The sequence below is a fragment of the Lagenorhynchus albirostris genome, chromosome 6 (assembly GCF_949774975.1).
Source record: "Lagenorhynchus albirostris chromosome 6, mLagAlb1.1, whole genome shotgun sequence".
Lineage (NCBI taxonomy): Eukaryota > Metazoa > Chordata > Mammalia > Artiodactyla > Delphinidae > Lagenorhynchus > Lagenorhynchus albirostris.
This window is the reverse complement of record NC_083100.1, coordinates 44,836,934-44,852,344: the sequence shown is the minus strand read 5'-3', so window position 1 is coordinate 44,852,344 and position 15,411 is coordinate 44,836,934.

Below are 15,411 nucleotides of genomic sequence, written 5' to 3'. Positions count from 1 at the left end.
TGCAGAAAAAGCTTCTGACAAAATTCAACACCCATTTATGATAAAAACCCTCCAGAAAGTAGGCATAGAGGGAACTCACCTCCACACAATAAAGGCTATATATGACAAACCCACAGCCAACATCGTCCTCCATGGTGAAAAACTGAAACCATTTCCCTTAAGGTCAGGAACAAAACAATGTTGCCCACTCTCACCACTATAACTCAACATAGTTTTGGAAATTTTAGCCACAGCAATCAGAGAAGAAAAAGAAATAAAAGGAATCCAAATCGGAAAAGAAGAAGTAAAGCAGTCACTGTTTGCAGATGACATGATACTATACACAGAGATTCCTAAAGATGCCACCAGAAAACTACTAGAGCTAATTAATGAATTTGGTAAAGTAGCCGGATACAAAGTTAATGCACAGAAATCTCTTGCATCCCTATATACTAATGATGAAAAATCTGAAAGAGAAATTAAGCAAACAATCCCATTCACCATTGCAACAAAAAGAATAAAATACCTAGGAATAAACCTACCTAAGGAAACAAAAGACCTGTATGCAGAAAACTATAAGACACTGATGAAAGGAATTAATGATGATACAAACAGATGGAGAGATATATCATGTTCTTGGATTGGAAGAACCAACATTGTGAAAATGACTCTACTACCCAAAGCAATCTACAGATTCAATGCAATCCCTATCAAAATACCAATGGCATTTTTCACAGAACTAGAACAAAAAATTTCACAATTTGTATGGAAACACAAAAGACCCCAAATAGCCAAAGCAATATTGAGAAATAAAAACGGAGCTGGAGCAATCAGGCTCCTTAACTTCAGACTATACTACAAAGCTACAAAGCTAAGACAGTATGGTACTGGCACAAACACAGAAAGATATATCAATGGAACAGGATAGAAAGCCCACAGACAAACCCACGCACATATGGTCACCTTATTTTTGATAAAGGAGGCAAGAACATACAATGGAGAAAAGATAGCCTCTTCAATAAGTGGTGCTGGGAAAACCAGAGAGCTACATGTAGAAGAATGAAATTAAAATACACCCTAACACCATACACAAAAATAAACTCAAAATGGATTAAATACCTAACTGTAAGGCCAGACACTATAAAACTCTTAGAGGAAAACATAGGCAGAACACTCTATGACATAAATCACAGCAAGATCTTTTTTGACCCACCTCCTAGAATAAGAGAAATAAAAACAAATAAACAAATGGGACCTAATGAAACTTAAAAGCTTTTGCACAGCAAAGGAAACCATAAACAAGATGAAAAGACAACCCTCAGGATGGGAGAAAATATTTGCAAACAAAGCAACTGACAAAGGATTAATCTCCAAAATATACAAGCAGCTCATGCAGCTCAATATCAAAAAAACAAAAAACCCAATCCAAAAATGGGCGGAAAACCTAAATAGACATTTCTCCAAAGAAGATACACAGATGGCCAACAAATACATGAAAAGATGCTCAACATCACTAATCATTAGAGAAATGCAAATCAAAACCACAATGAGATATCACCTCACACTGGTCAGAATGGCCATCATCAAAAAGTCTACAAACAATAAATGCTGGAGAGGGTGTGGAGAAAAGGGAACCCTCCTGCACTGTTAGTGGGAATGTAAATTGATACAGCCACTATGCAGAACAGTATGAAGGTTCCTTAAAAAACTAAAAATAGAACTACCATATGACACAGCAATCCCACTACTGGGCATGTACCCTGAGAAAACCATAATTCAAAAAGAGTCAGGTACCATAATGTTCACTGCAGCACTATTTACAATAGCCAAGACATGGAATCAACCTAAATGTCCATCAATAGATGAAAGGATAAAGAAGATGTGGCACATATATACAATGGAATATTACTCAGCCATAAAAAGAAACGAAATTGAGTTATTTGTAGTGAGGTGGATGGACCTAGAATCTGTCATGCAGATTGAAGTAAGTTAGAAAGAGAAAAACAAATACCATATGCTAACACATATATATGGAATTTTAAAAAGTGATACTGATGAACCTAGTGGCAGGGCAAGAATAAAGACGCAGATGCAGAGAACAGATTTGAGGGAAAGGAGGAGAAGGGGAAGCTGGGATGAAGTGAGAGAGTAGCACTGACATATATGCACTACCAAATATAAAATGGATGGCTAGGACTTTCCTGCTGGTACAGTGGTTGAAAGTCCGCCTGCCGATGCAGGGGACACGGGTTCGTGCCCCAGTAGGGGGAGATCCCACATGCCATGGAGCGGCTGGGCCCGTGAGCCATGGCCGCTGAGTCTGCGCATCCGGAGTCTGTGCTCCGCAACAGGAGAGGCCACAACAGTGAGAGGCCCGCGTACGGCAAAAAAAAAAAAAAAAAAGGATGGCTAGTGGGAAGATGCTGCATAGCACAGAGAGATCAGCTCGGTGCTTTGTGATGACCTAGAGGGATGGGATAGGGAGGGTGGGAGGGAGGCTCAAGAGGGCGGGGATATGGGGATATATGTACACATATAGCTGATTCACTTTGTTGTACAGTAGAAACTAACACAACATTGTAATGCCCTTATACTCCAATAAAGATAGGAAAAAAAAATTAACTGTAAAATGAAAGAAAACTAATAACTAAATAGGATTAGACCATGTCCCATTTTACAGTAATTGGAAATTTTCATATTTTAAAGGTTTTTACGCATTCCCATTAATTCGTTTTTTAAGTATTTTTATCAGCTTGAACACTGGCTAGAACTACAGAGACCTGTCTTTCTACAGTCTAACATCTCTACTTAAATTTTACAAAACTTTCATTTCTACCCAGAAAGAGAATGTGAATCATTGTCAAAGCAGTATCTGTATAATGTCTGATGGTTGATAGGATGGGTTCATGGTGTGAGGACTGCTGTTTATAACAGGGAGATTTAAAGTTGGATTCCTGTGGACAACAGTGATGCAAACAAACTCCTAATCTACAAAAAACATTAGTCATAAACTGATAAGTGCATCTTTCAATAACTAGTTGTTACCCCTCTATTTACACGCCTTCTCTTTAGTATGCTATTCCTAGAATGCCAGAAGAAATGAACTTGCCAGTGCCCTTACTTAATGCAAAAATTCCCCCAATATATCTCAGTTACAGTGGCAAGAAATATTGTCTGGCTATTCACGGCAAACAGGGCCTTCACCACACACTAACTCCCAGCTGCCTGCCTGCTGTTAGTGCATTAAAAGACATTCTGTCCACTTAATTTTCACTCCTTCTCAGCCACATATTTTATGCTTCCCCAACCTTAGTAGGCAATTTCCCTCTGCTGAACTATATTAATCAGAAACTATATTAGGCCTCCCCTTGGGCACACCTCTCAATAACAAGTTTCGGTAGCAACCAATCCCTATAATTGCTTACTAGTCATTATTGTATTTGTTTTCAAAGGTTTATCCCTCTCACAGAAAAGTTAAGTTGTTCCTGGACAATGTTGACCTTAACCTAGTTGCAGAAGGTGATGCACTATGAGAGATATCTACATGACAAGATTAAGGAATATCAGGAAGCTTCTGAAAAACAATAAGAAAATTCCTTTAAGGTTCTTCATACAAATGTTCCCTTTTAAAATACAAATACACTTGGAAAAGTTATGCAATGGATGAAATGATCATGCCCCCCAAAAACGTATGTGTTGAAAATCCTAATCCCCAACGTGTTGCTATTTAGAGATAGAGCCATTGGGAGATAACTAGGTCATGAGTGTGAAACCCACAAGATGGGATTAGTGCCCTTATAAAGACAGACACAAGAGAACTTGGTTCCTCTCTTTGGTCTCTGCCATGTGAAGATACAGTGAGAAGATGGCCATCTGCAAACTAGGAAGAGGGCCTTTACAAAGAACCCAACCATGTTGGTACACTGATCTCAAACTTCAGCCTCCAGAACTGTGAGAAATACATGTTTGCAGTTGAAGCCACCCAGTCTAAGGTATTCTGTTATAACAAACCAATCTAAGATGGGTTAACTCAGCAAACTAAATACACAAAGTCAGAGACTCATAAAACATTCTCCTCCTCTACAAGCTTAGAAAGGCACGAAGATTGAGAGACAAGACGGTAGGAAAAAAGGTGTGCAATAGAATGAGATGAAGCTCACAGAAAGCTAATTCTACCTAATTAAAAATGGTTCCTGTCCCAGTCACATTTTGCTCATGACACTAAACCTACTCTAAACTAGATTGGACAGTAACTAGTCTTGATTTACCCACTTTATTTTAGTCGCTCATTTTAGGTTTGTCTTTTCATGAGATGGTTTATAGCAGCTCCAGAATTTATTTGTTTAGAGTACAATACTTGTTATCAAAGCTTCCACAAAGCTCTTTAGATTAAAAAGATACCAGAGAAATTTCTGAGACACTATAAGCATGATCATCTAAACAAATTTTCAAAGTCAATAAAGTCATTTCCACATATTACAGAAATACTTTAAATAAAAGATAAGAAACTATCCAAAAGTGCCTAAGATGTTGACAAGTTCTGTATCATACTTCTTGAACACTTTTTAACATCATTTAAAATTTTTTCACACTTTTCATGGTCCTTTGAATGAGGATAATTTTTACGTTATGAATTAGAATGAAATGAATTTATAAAGAAAAGCATAATGTAGATATAAGCTGGAAAGCAATGAAAGAATTTTCATCAGTTAATAGTTTCCAATTTCACATATAATTTGTAGACCAAACTTTAGTCTCTTCTATTTTTAAAAATCACTTCTAGGCATATACTTGTAATTGATCACGCACACAAAAAAAAGTGTCAATAAGCTCCATAAGCTCTCCTTTTGGTTTTTATCTTAGAGATGCCAGGTGCAACTTGAAATTTCTTATCGCTACTAAATTATTTGGTTTAATTAACTGTTTTAGGAAAATATAGCTGATAGTTCACATTTCTAAGTAAAATTTGGAACAAAGGTACTATAGAAAGCCATTCTTAAGAGGTTATTGGCTAATTTCACAACTTTGCATGAAAAGGGGTAGCTACATATTTTTGTTGCTATTCTGTTGGTATTTAGAATGTACTATTAACAAAGAATATATATAAAGCATCTACTAGATGGGAATCAGGATATTTGAGTAAGAAATATACTCAAATATCTCTTTTTGATATTTTATCCTGATATAGAAAACTTTATTACCATTTGGTCTGAATTTCTTACTGGTATCAGCTTTACTAAACTTTATAAAGTTTAAGAAATTTATAAATATTTTCTTAATGATAAATGTACTAGATGAAAAAGCTGAAGTGTGTGATCTCAAATTATTCAACCTCTCTCATTCTCAGTTTGCTCCTTTCTAAAATTTCTTTCTTTGGTTGACCCCCCCAGGATACATGCAGTAAATTTGGAAACCACTAGTATAGTGGAGAGAAATGGGCTTTGAAGACAGTTCAGATTCAAAACCTGGCTCTGCCACTTATGAGCATGAGCAAATTAATTAGCTAATGTAGTCCTCTCATAGGACCAAAAATTTGTCTCTCATTATCTTTGATATAAATCATAGCAATATTTTTTGTATCTGTCTCCTAAAGCAAAGGAAATAGAAAAAACAACAACAATAAATGGGACCTAATTAAACTTAAAAGCTTTTGCACAGCAAAGGAAACCATAGACAAAATAAAAAGACAACCTACTGGATGGGAGAAAATATTGACAAATGACATGACCAATAAGAGATTAACATCAAACATATATAAACAGCTCATACATTCAACATCAAAAAAACAAAGAACCCGATTTCAAAATGGGCAGAGGAACTGAATAGACATTTTTCCAAAGAGGAAATGCAAATGGCTAACAGGCACATGAAAAGACACTCAACAATGCTCACTAATTATCAGGGAAATGTAAATCAGAACCACAATAAGATATAACCTCACACCTGCCAGAATGGCCGTCATCAAAGAGAGCACATTAACAAACATTGGTGAGCATGTGGAGAAAATGGAACCCTCGTACACTGCACTGTTGGTGGGAATGTAAACTGGTGCAGCAGCTGTGGAAAACAGTATGGTGGTTTCTCAAAAAACTAAAATTAGAACTACCATATGACCCAGCAATTCCACTCCTATGTGTATATCCAGAAACAACAAAAACACCAATTCGAAAAGATACATACCCCTCAATGTTCATAGCAATATTATTAACAATTGCCAAGATATGGAAGCAACTTAAATGTCCATCAACAGATGAATGGATAAAGAAAATGTGGTATTTATATACAATGAAATACTACTCAGCCATAAAAAAGAATGAAATTTTGCAATTTGCAGCAACATGAATAGACTTGGAGGGCATTATGCTAAGTGAAATAAGTCAGACAGAGAAAGACAAATACTGTATGAAATCACAAATATGTGGAATATAAAAATTAACAACAAACTAGTGAATATAACAAAAAAGAAATAGACACAGATAAAGAAAACAAGCTAATGGTTATCAGTGGGGAGAGAAAAGGGGGAAGAGGATTAAGAGGTACAAGATATTATGTATAAAATAAGCTACAAAGATATATTGTACAACACAGGGAATATAGCCAATATTTTATAATAACTATAAATGGAGTATAATGTTTCAAAATTGTAAATCACTATATTGTACACCTATAACATATAATATTGTACATCAAAAATACTTCAATTTTTTAAAATTTTAACAAAAAAGAGAAAAAATAATAAACACTGTGAAAAAATAATTTTAAAAATTACTTCTCAAAAGAGTAAGATAATTATGTACATGTTCCTAGCACAGATCCTGGTGTGTAGAAGGCACTCAGTAAACATTAGTAGTTCTCTTCCTTTTTAATGCAATTATTCAACAAACTTTTACTGACCAGTTATAAGTACTAGTCCTGGATGCTGGGGATACAAAGATAGCTAAGATATCACGCTCCATTCAAGTAGATCATGGTTTAATAGGACAGACAGATGTATAAACAAATATAAGCAATACAGTAAGAATATTTCAATACTAGAGACTAGATATAGTCATTCAACTAGTATTACATGAGCACTACTATGAACAAGGCATCCTACTTGGTACTGGAGATTTGAAGGTAAAACATAATCCCAGGTGGGAAGGCTTTCAATTACTGATTCTACTTCTTTAATATCTGGTAGGATTCATATTTTCTATTTCATTCATGTCAGTTTTGTTAGGTTGAGTTTTTAAGAAATTTGCTCTAAATTTTCAAATGTGTTAGCATAAATTTGCTTATAATATTCCCTTATCATTGCTTTAATGTCTGTAGTATCTGTGGTGATGTCCTCTTTTTCATTCCAATTTTGGACATTTGTGCCTTCTTTCTCTTTTCCTTAATTAGTCACACCAAAGATTTATCAATTTTACTAGTCTTTTATAAGAATCCAATTTTGCCTTTTTTATTTTCTCTATTGCATATTTTTCCTATTTTATTAATTTCTACTCTTACCCTTTTTATGTGTTTTATTCTTTCTTTGAGCTTAATTTGCTGTTTAATGAGTTTGAGATGAATCATTTATTTTTAGCCTTTCTTCTACAATATACTTCCTCAAGACTATGAGTTTACCTCAAAGCAGGGCTTTAGCTGCATTCCACAAATTTTAATATGTCATATTTTCATTAGCATTCAGTTTGAAATGTTTTCTAATCTCCATGGCAATTTTTCTTTAAACCCATGAGTTATTCATAATGGCATTTCTTAATTTCCAAATGCTTGGAAATTTTCTAGTTGATATTTAGTCATTGATTTCTAGCATAATTCAGCTGTGCTCAATGAATATATTTTGATGTTCAAGCTGATGAAATGTGTTGAGACTTGCTTTATGGCCAAGCACATGGCAAATATTTTTTATAAGTATTCTGCAGTTTCTGGGTTCAGTTTTACATGTGTGTAAACATATTTACATATTGGATGATGCCTGTTATTACTCAAATATTATATATTCTTCTATGCTCAATCTATCATTACTTAGAGAAGTTATAGCAAAGTCTCTCACTTTAATTGTTTTTGTCCATGTTTACATTTATTACAATCAATGTTTGCTTTATATAGTTTGAAGCTTTTTCATGATACACAGTTTTAAATTATTATATTTTCCTAAAATATTGACACTTATGTCATTATAACTTATCTCTCCTTATCACTTATAATGCTTCTTGCTTTGTAGTCTAATTTGTCTTATGTTAGTTTAGTTACACCAACTTTCTTTTGGTTGCTGATTACATGATATATCTTCTTCAGTTCTTTTTCATTCAGCATTTCTGTATGCTTACACTTAACCTGTGAGTACTGGAGGAGAATATGGTTGAGATTTGTTTTTCTATCCAGTTGGACAATCTTTGTCTTTTATTGGTATATTTTATCTGTTTAAATTTAATGTAATAATTGGTCTATTTGGGTTAATCTTCCATATTAGTATGTTTCTTTTCTTGCATTATTTTGATTTATGTAGTTTTGTTATTTCATTTTCTTCTATATTAGCTATTTAGTTACACATTCTTTATTCTATTAAAAGTTGCTCTATAATTACAATATGTATCCTTAATTCTTTTAAGTCATACAGTATTTTTACCATTTCTTAGACAATTTAAAGACTTTAGAATAATTCAATTCTCTTTCTCCTCTCTCATATTTTATGCTGTTTTTGTTATATGTTCTTAAACCAGTAGCATATTATTAGTATTGGCTGATACAATAAATATCATTTAGATATATCCATATCTTTATTCTTCCCATAAATTTTCATCTCTTTCTGCATTTTTATGCTTCCAGGTAGAATTATTTTCTTTCTGCATGAAGTACTTCATTGCTATTTCTTTTAGTACAGATCTTCTGGGTATAAATTCTTTCAGTCTTTGTTTATCCTAAAATCTTTACATCATCCTCCTTTTTGAAGGATGTATTTTATAGAATGTTGTGGCTGATACATATTAATTACATATAATATTTGTTTTGCACCGAGTTATCATCATTCCAGTACCTTCTGCTTTCCATTGTTTCTGTTAAAAAGTCAACTGTAAGACATTGTGGCTCAATTGGCAATAATAACTCTCTTGGTCTGATACTATAATTTTCTCTCTTTTTGCTATGGTTTTCAGCAGTTTTACTATGATTTGCCTAGATATGTTTTTTTCCTTCATATTTATTCTGCTCAGAATCCATAGCACTTCTTGAATACATGGCTTGATTTCTTCAATTGGTTTCGGAAATTTCTCAGTCATTATCTCCTCAAATATTCCTTTTGTTCCATTTTCTTTCTTCTTCTGGAATTCCAACTGCACATATATCAGCCCTTTGCACTTTGTCTTACATATCTCTTATATTCTTTTTCTACTTTTTCTATTTATTTGTTTCTGTGCTGCTGTCTTAAATTAACATTTTCTTATTCTCTATATACCAAATTACTAATTCTCTCTTTAGTTGTACCAAATATGCTGTTAAGCTATCCATTGAGTTCTAAATTTCAGATATTTATTTTGAGTTCTAGAATTTCCATTTGATTTTTTAAGTTCTCTGCCAAAATTCTTCCTCCTTGACTATTAATCACAGTTATTTTAAAGTCTATGTTGGATAACAGCAGCATCTGGAACTCCTGAGAATATATTCTATCATCCTTAGGTTGGGTCAATTCTCTCTGTATGAATGAATTAGATTTTTATTGGGTGATGAACACCACAGATTTTAAAACATTGTAAAGATAATCTGAGAATCTGGGTGGTGTTACCTTCTTCCAGAGAATTTGGGGCTAAAGAAAAGTTTGCTTTAATCTAATTAGAGATCAAGATAATTTGAAACTGCCTTCAGTTCCTGGTCTTCATGACTAGTCTATTTCTGGTTTACCCTTACTCTAGGATGCAGCACTTGATGGTTCCAATTGAAAAGATAGGCTATTTACCAGGCACCTACCTCCTTGACAAATCCTCAATTCCAATTTTTATTCTTCAATCTCTATAATACAAAGCAGCTTCTCAATCTTCCAATCACTACTTTCACTTTTGAAATCTACAATTTCCTTGAGGGAGAAAGTATGCCCAAATGCTGGCCTCATTTTTGCTAGTTTCCCTCTTCTTTCAGCTCTTGGCTTAAAAATAATTAGTACCCATCTGATGACTTCATATAGATGCTCTTTTCTTCTTCATATTTTAACCAAATTTTATAATCATTCTTAACAGAAAAATTGGTTTTAAATAACCTAGTCATTAATGAAAATTCTCTTTTTAATTTCATTTTTTAATCCTTTACCTTGTGGCTACTCTCTTCCTTCTACACTATGTCACTTAAGTTTTAAATCTTAAAAAACATTTCTAGGGCTTCCCTGGTGGCGCAGTGGTTGAGAGTCCGCCTGCCGATGCAGCGGACACGGGTTCGTGCCCCGGTCCGGTCCGGGAGGATCCCACATGCCATGGAGCGGCTGGGTCCGTGAGCCATGGCCGCTGAGCCTGCGCGTCCGGAGCCTGTGCTCCGAAACAGGAGAGGCCACAACAGTGAGAGGCCCGTGTACCACAAAAAACAAACAAACAAACAAACAAAAGAACATTTCTAGCCAGAATATTGGTGCACCCATACTAGGCTCAGATAGCTCAGAAAGTCCATATCAAGAATGCAACATAAAAGAAAAAGAAGGGAAAAATAAAACCATGATCCAGCAAAAATGCTCCAGTATCTAGGACATTCAGAAATGTTGATAGCTCCCCAAATTATCTCCTCTAGCTTTTTCTTTCTTAGCAAATCCATTATTGTGGGAATTCTGAGTTACTGGTCTTTTAGTGGTGGCTGGCAGAGGCCAGAGTTACCAATTACTAGCTCTGCTAGTGACTTAACAACCCAAAAAGTAGATATTTCCAGTTGAACTAACACATCTTTAGCAAAGAAATCACAGTAATGTGTTTCCCTTCATGGACAACAACTATTGTTCAAGGGAAACGAAAAATAGCCCTAGGAACATATTGTATAAGTATAAAGTAAGGTTTATGAAAAACAAAACTTACAAGTGGAGAAAACAGCAGATTGCACATGATACCCAAAGTGCATATAATCCCACCGAGTAGAGTACCTGGGGTGAGCACAGCTAGATTCATCGTGTAACGTACCCAAGAAAGGAACCCTGCCCTTGTATTCATTGTCAAGTGGTATAGGGTCAAGATAAACTTCAAGTGGACTATGTAACAATGGGGGCTTCATGGTTGAAGAAATGTTTGAAGAAGAGGGGAGCCTCTGGAGCTCAGATAAGGTATTAGTTGTTAGCAAAATAGCAGGTGCCAATAAGAGACCTTGTTCTTCTTACATTGAACAGGCATGCTCCTTCTGACAAGACAAGTTTTTGCAAAGCCACCAGAAAGGGAGAATAGGGCTTCCCTGGTGGCGCAGTGGTTGAGAGTCCGCCTGCCGATGCAGGGGACATGGGTTCATGCCCCGGTCTGGGAAGATCCCACATGCCGCGGAGTGGCTGGGCCTGTGAGTCATGGCCGCTGAGCCTGCATGCCCAGAGCCTGTGCTCCGCAACAGGAGAGACCACAACAGTGAGAGGCCCGTGTAACGCAAAAAAAAAAAAAAAGGGAGAATAGAGAGAGTGCCACCAGGGTAGTATCCAAGGCAAACCAAGAGAAAAGCCTTATCTTTTCTCAGCGTTTTAGCCCTAGTTCTATCATTATGATTGTTTGAACATAGACACTTGGCTCCCATGGATCTCAAACTCCACATCAGTACACTTGGAGATGAAGATAAAGGTGAAACTTGATAAATTTAATTCAAGGTGGTATTAGGACACTGTTTTCTAATTCTCCACATGTGTCCAGGCCCAAACTTTGTACAACACAATTTGTTCTTACTCTAATCCACTTATATCAGTGGTCCTCAGCCTTGGCTGTACAAATCTTAGTGTAATCAAACATTTTCATTTCTCTAAATAAACACCTACAAGTGGAACTGCTGGGTCATGTGGCAGGTATATGTTTAACTTTGTAAGAAATAAACTGTTTTCCAAAGCAGTTGTACCATTATACCTGTCCACCTGCATTGTATGAGATTTCCAGTTGCTCCTCAATCTCACCAATATTTAATATTATCAGTACCTGCAGAGCTTTTAAAAACATGTTGTCCAGGCTACAGCCCAGAATAATTAAATCAGAGTCTCTGTCATTAGCATTTTCAAAGCTCTCCATGTAAAACCAGTATGCAGTCAAGGTTGAGAATCACTGGCTTCATGGATAATATGATTCATTTTTTTCTCCTTCTCCACAGCTATGTCTAGTGGATACAAGCTCTATAATTAGCATACAGTTTCAAAAGCAAGACTGAAAGCAAGCTAGTAGACACAGTGATTTGGGTAAAAGAACTCTTTGGACTAAAATAAATATCCCCAAATAGTGTATGCGTTTATTATAACTTTTTATAACCCTTTAGGTATATTATAATGTTTTGAACTTTTTTCAGATGTTTTCAGATATATATCATTTTAGTAATTAATCACACTTTTTGCTATAATAAAGTTGAAACAGCCTAATTAGTCAATAGAGGTATATTAGAGGTAAAAATCCATCTAATTATCTGCCATATAAAATACAATCACCATCTGTACTATTCCCTTGATCTCATGTAGAAAAGATAATTCCACAGTGGCATGTAGCCACTTAACACAATCAATTAACCACATTATCCTAAGTTATCCAAGTATACATATGAGTCTGAGGTGTTCTGACGTAATGAATTGTTGGAGAAAACACTGCAAATTATAAAACATACATGGCAAGGTTCTATATTTGTAAAAAATCAATAATATACAAAATGTATACATGTAAGGTATCTAAAGAGATATCGTATTTATGTCAATAGTGTCAGATTGTCTATAGGTATTCTTCGTATTTTTCTTTGGTTAAATGTCTGGTTTTTCATTTATATGCACATACTGTCTTTTTTATTCAAAATAAATTCTTAAAAAAATGTGGAACTTGGGTGTTCTGCTTTTTACAAAATATTTTATTTTAAGCCAAATACACTTGCTTTTCTTGTTTATGTTTTGTGCATAAGAAGACAGGTGGTTCACACTAATTTCATTATCACATATTTACATCCTTCTAGTTTTTTCCTATTAAGAGAGGCTAAGCAAGGGCTCTAGAGACAGACTGGATACAAATACTGGTTCTGCCATTTGCTAAGTATATAATTTTGGATGAATTATTTAATATCAGTGTATCTCAGTTTTCTTGTCTACACAATGATAGTAACTGTATAGGTTATTAACTTTATAGGTTAGCTGTGAGAAATAAATCAGATAATCCAGTAAAAGTACTTTGCTGGCATATAGGAGGTTCTCTATAAATATTAGCCATTTTTATCAATATATTTATTACTAACTGGAAAATATTCAAATTAATTGAGTGAAAATTAAAAAGAAGCACACACACACACACAAAGACAATGACATAGGATATCCATTTGCAATTAAATTACCCTTTAACAAAGCTTAGTGTCACAGAATTTAAGTTTACTGCATTGTATAGAACATTGTACTTATTGGCCACTGGGGAGGCATGCAGGAAATAGAGACCCAAAAGAACTTTGTTAAAATATGAAGCAGAGGTATATAACGTAATACTGTGCTAAATTAAAAAAGACAAACTCTTGCACACAATTTATTTCATGCTCACAGTGGAAAATGCATGTAAAACCATCTGGGTATCCATAAGCATGAATCTAATATAGAGTTACAGTGCATTTCAGTCAAAAATCTCTGTTGTCCCAAGGTTTTTCTGATAACTTTTAAAACCACTGTCAAAACTTAGTCAACATTTATGGTCCTTTAGGAACTATTTTTTGGACTAATGAATTAATCTGTTGCATCATTTGAAATTCTTAATTTATTTTCAAAGCAATGAATATGAATAGCTTAGCTCTTTCTAGAGTATTTGCAACCACATCATACAATGATTAAAGGAAATATGCAGATAACTTATTTCAGCTAAGACCAAAGTTATTCACAAACAGTAATCAATTTTCATATTTTCAAGTGCTAACATTATATCTTTTAATAAATGAATGACTAAAGAAATAAGTTCAAAGTAATAAATAAAATCCATTATCAAAATGTGTTGGAAATTGCCAATTTTAATTTCAATCTCATCTTAATTTTTAAGCTATGCTTCTAAAAACATGGATTTAATGCTTTTTAAGATATATTTCTTCTAAAGTACTGTATTTTTTGGTAACTATGTATTTCACAAATAAAATGAAGAGGTGGTAGACTCCATCACTGAGATAATTCCATCTCAGACACTACTAATAGCGGACTATGTTCAGAAATATCCAAGACCATCAAAAAAGCATATATTAAAAAAAAAGCATATATTGCTAAAATCTAAAAAATTAGTTTTAGTGCATATTTCCTGCCACAAATTATAATCTTATCCTTGCACTTCTCCTTAGTCTAAAATCAAGTTCGTCCCCCTGCTTAAGCTCCACAAGAAAATGCACTCCTTGAGATCTTAGAAGAAAATTTCAGTACAAAAAAAGTTCTGTAATTAAACATGACTGACCCAGCTCTGACCTCTAGCCATGTAACTAGGAAAACTGCTTGAAAGTTGGTTTAGCCTGGATTACTTATATATTAAAAGCCACTTGTACATGATGTTATTCCAATACAAGATGCCAAAAAAAGCTATTAATTTGTGAATACAGCTTCTAAAGTGTGGGAAATTCATGAATGATGATGCAAGATCTTAACATTATTCAAAGAGCCCAGAGACAAATCATCACAAAAGTGAGAAAGATGGAGCTATAATTTATAGGGGTTGAAGAAACTGGATCACTTCCTGTAAACTCAAAGAGAAAAGAATTATAATTGGTTTGCCTGTTTCAAGCCAAATATCTATTGAAAATGTATTAATTTGTCTTGTCTGTGCTGGCCAAGTTCTTCCCCAGCAAAAAAACACATTTGAAAGCTTGTTAATGGCTATATCATAGGAGGATGTTTTAAGATTACACTAAATTTTCAAGAAAATGGTACAGTGTTTCAATCATTTTTAGGTTATTTGCTTCAAGTAAGCATTCAAACTGCATCTCTGTAAAAGGTTCTTATAAAGTTTTATTTCGTTAAAAACACAAATAATTTTAGGAAATGCATGATAAGAAGAAACTGAAAAGTTTTTAAATCCTTTGCCTTGAGCCTGGAAAGTGTAAGAATAAGGATGAGGTGGAGGGGAATGTTTATATCACTCAAAACATAGCTACAGCTGTTTTGTATCAAAGGAAAGGTTTTTGAAATGTGCTAAAAGCCAAGTTCAAAATACCTAAAAAGAGGTTCACCACACATGGAAAGGGATATCCACCTTCTCCAGTACTCTAAGCTATTATGTTACTTGATATTGGTTAAATGTGACCATTATCTAACATTAT